This window comes from Geospiza fortis, unplaced genomic scaffold (genome assembly GCF_000277835.1).
Source record: "Geospiza fortis unplaced genomic scaffold, GeoFor_1.0 scaffold40, whole genome shotgun sequence".
NCBI classification, from domain to species: Eukaryota; Metazoa; Chordata; class Aves; order Passeriformes; family Thraupidae; genus Geospiza; species Geospiza fortis.
In genome coordinates, this window is record NW_005054297.1 from 1,893,983 (window position 1) to 1,898,354 (window position 4,372).

The following is a 4,372-nucleotide window of genomic DNA, read 5'->3' on the forward strand; positions in this document are numbered from 1 at the left end:
AGCAGGAATACTAATTGATCCTGCCTAGGTGAAGGGAACCAAGGTCAGCAAAGGAAGTATGGAACATTTCAAATACTGACTAGATCAATGATGAAATTCTTCCACATTGTGAAGTTGTTGCAAAGTGACACAAGGATCAACATAAATGGAGTTGAAGACAGAGTGTGTACAGGCCAAGATGTGGTAAAATAGAGAGACATTTTTCCCTAGCTGCTGACAACTTCTTCTGAGGTTGTGTCTGATCTGTAAACCACATGTGATCTGAACATTTTACTTTCAGAAATCAAAGACACTTGGATTCCTTTCTAGTTTTTCTCTAATGCAGTCCTGGTCACAATACATGGACTTTCAAAAGTCTGGTAATTATATCAGTGATAACTCTGGTCTTCATCTACTCTCATGACCCTTTCCACAAAGCTTAGCTCTGTAAATAAATTAAGCTGTACCAATAAATATATATATGTGCATATATACACAGCACATAACATAACAAACATAATAAGCATTGAATAATTTCTTTCTGTTGTGGTCATTAATATTAGTGGTTTTATTTGTGTATTTGTTGAAGAGACTGGGGTGCATATTCTGTGTGGAGAGAGAAGAATGGATGGTTCCACCTTGACTAAGAAACTATACTGCATAAACTCTCTTGAGTTCATCACGGCTTTATAATTTTAGGACTGGTTCCAAGCACAGCAAGATGTTTGTAGCACTTGCTATGGAATAAACATTCATTTCATGCACACTTTTTAAGTACAGTGGGAAAATGGAAACGGGAACCAAGAAATTGTTCCAAGAAAAGGAAACCAGGAAAGAGGAAAGGAAAAGCAGGGACTTTGTGGTGTAGGAGACTGTGCTGGGTCTGGCTGGGATGGATGTAGCTTTTTATAGCAGCCCATATGGTGCTGTGATTCAATTAGTGACTAGAAGAGTGCTAACAGCATGCCCATGTTTTAGCTGTCACTGAGCAGCACAAAGGCCTTCTCTGTGTCCCACTGTGCCCCCTTCCAGCAAGGGGGTGTGCCAGGGACAGGGGAGGAGCAGGGCCAGGAGAGCTGACCCCAGGGATATTCCATGCTGTGTGACACTGCCCACAGCAGTCAAACTGGGGCTTGTCCTTCTACAGCAACCCAACTTGGAGACTCAGCGGGCACCAGCCTGCTTGGGGGAGGTGTAAAGAAAATGTCTTTCCATCACTTGCTGTTGTTTCTCCCCTTTTCCTTTCACTTATTATAATGTATTTATCTCCACCCACATTCCTCCCTCTCTATTTCTCTCCCAGTTGTCTCTCCCATCCCGCTGGAGAAGAACAGTTAGTGGCTGTGGGAGGCTTCACAGGTGCCTGGGGTCAGCCATCACAGAGACCTAAATCCTGCAAATAAATAATAGGAAATTTAATTTCAGTGGATTCCAGGTGAAAAGGAACCAACACAGGGTTCTGTCCCAGAGCTTTTCTGTCACTAAAAATGCTGATGTCCAAGCTGATTGACACTGCCTTGGCTCCTAAACCCCAGCATTATCCCAGCAAAGACAAGAAGGTGCAGTCGCAGTTGTGACAACTATTTGGCTGAGTTAGATTATTCTTCTTTTGAAGAAGTTATTTCAGCTAAAAGTGAACTAACACAAACTATGCCTCCACAAGGCATGGCAGCCCCAAAATGTGACCTGACCACGGGCGGGATTGGCCATAAAGTTTATCCTCCATGATCCTTGGGTTATCCTTGAAACACAGGATAAGCTGTAAGGCTCCAGAGCTCACATCTGGAAGGGGCTCTGAAAACTCCTGCTGGAAGCTCAGCAAGGCAGAATAAAGACCATAGAGTCTGCATTTCACAGCTGCTCTGTGGGCTGGCAGCTCCCAGCATTTCCACATCTGACACATTTCTCTGAAGGCGCAGAGAAAGCACAAAGGAAATGGAAAAATCTTATTTGCCATTCTCATTTTAGTGATCTCAGCAGGTTCAGGTATGTAGTGAATAGAAGCCAAAGAAAAAAGTAAATAAGTTTCCTGATCCATCTTTCTGAGTTTCAGTGCAACTTGTCATGGTCAGCAAAAGCTGAAAGGATGCACATAACTCAACATTTATGATAGATTTGGGGGTTGCTCAGTTAACTTAGAGAAGACGTGACATCTCTGAAGTGTTTTTTCTTGGATCATTTCTAACTCTACAGCTCCTCCATGTGGAGACCATCAACAGACAAGAAATAAATAATCCTAAACATTAGGTATTAATACATTTTAATGGTTTTGCAGAGAACTAGCAATATTCTAAATATTTAGGACTTCTTTTAGAATAATTTAGTTCTTTTCAGCCAGAACTTTTTTGAAAATGGGTGAAAAGCAGTGCATCAGAATATCACTGCTAAAAGTGCAGCATTGCAATTCCAATTCCAGTTCAAATTACCACTTTCCCCTCTGATGTCACATGAATGCACCAAGAAACCTTTTACCAATTTTTTAATTCTATTTGTTCTTCTGTGTAGAGGAATCTCACATCTATGTCCTACTTCATGCCATCAGGGAATTCAGGGACATTTCTCCTGTATGTGGGTAAAGAGGTCCTAAGTCCTTGTTAACAAACCTGCTGGTTGGGAACAGGGCTGAAAGCTGCATGTGTTAAAGAACAGCCTTCCCATAACCACTTCCCACTTTGCTCATCCACAGCCTTCAGAATCTGAGTCCTAGACTGTTTAAAACAATCTTTAATTACTAGATAGTATTATATGTGTATTATTGATGACACAGTCCAAATGACTTCAGGTTCTGCCGAGGGATCTGGGCAGGCTGGATCAGGGGGCTGAGCTCAATTTTATGGGGTTCAGTAGGGCCAAATGCCAGGTCCTGCACTTGGGTCACAACAATCCCAGGCAGTGCCACAGGCTGGGGGCAGAATGGTTGGAAAGCTGCCTGGTGGAAAAGGACCTGGGAATGCTCTTGGACAGTGACTGAACACAAGCCAGCTGTGCACAGGTGGCCAAGAAGGCCAAGGCACCTGGCCTGCACCAGCAATAGTGTGGCCAGTGGGACCAGGGCAGGGATTGTCCCCCTGTCCTGGGCACTGGTGAGGCCACACCTCAAATCCTGTGTTCAGTTTTGGGCCCCTGACTGCAAGGAAGGCACTGAGGGGCTGGAGCCTGTCCAGAGAAGGGCAACAGAGCTGGGGAAGGGTCTGGAGCAGAAGTTCCATGAGGAGCAGCTGAGGAAGGTGGGGGTGTTTAGTCTGGAGGAAAGGAGGCTCAGGGGAGACCTAATCACTCTTTAGAACTACCTGAAAGGAGGTGGTAGCTGGGGGAGGGGGGGGAGGGGGGTGGCCTCTGCTTCCAGGTAACAAATGAACAGGAGGTCGTAGCCACAAGTTCTGCCAGAGGTTTAGATCAGATATTAGGAAAAATTTCTTCACTGAAATGTTGGTCAGGTACAGACAGGTACTGACAGGTACAGACTGCCCAGGGAAGTGGTGGAATCACCATCCCTGGAAGTGTTCAAAAGCCATGTGGATGTGGCACTTGGGGGATATGGTTTAGTGGTGAACACAGTGGTGCTGGGTCAGGATTTGACCTCAGATCTGAAAATAAATGGAGCTACCCAATTCCTTTTGACAACAGTATTTTACAGTGTAGTTGAGTTGAGCAAAGTACTCTTAGACCTGCCTCATTTCAGCACCACTACAAGTCTAAAACTGCTCTGAACTAGGACTAAAGTGTTCTGTATGACTATGGTCTACACCAGAACAGGGCTCAATGGCTGACCCACTGCTGGGGTGAGACAGGGTACACCAGACAGGATCAAGAATAAAAACTACAACATTTGGACAGCTTCTGAAAAGACAAAAAGAGATTTTTTTGAAGGTCAACAAAACTCATGAAATTATCTCACAAAATAATTTAGACCATAATTTATTTAAGCATTACATAAAGGGTAAAAGCCAATTTAGTCATTGCTGTCTTCTTGCCATATAGACACTTGTAAGTTTTAGTTTTGGAATAATCAGTGAAACCTTGGCATCATCAAAAGCCCTTTCCTGTTAACCCATCAATGTGTCCTCTGTTGAGCCAGCTACTCAAGACTAGCTGCTTAGTATTTGTACAAAGCTTTTTTAAAATATAAAACCACTAGGTTTTAAATATTATTTTTGTTTCTCTCCTTATCAGCTTTTTGTCCCTTCTCCAAATCATTGTATTTAAGGCGATGAACAGAAAAAAGTGAAGAGTAATGGTTTTAATTAAGTATCAACTTAACTAAACCAGAGACACACGGCTGCATTCAGATGGGAGATTTATATTAAACCCATAGTAAATTTCTGGAGTGTAAGAAACAGGGGGTCCTCTCAGTACCTCTCTGAGAGCACCCATGTTGGAGTGGGGTGAGAGG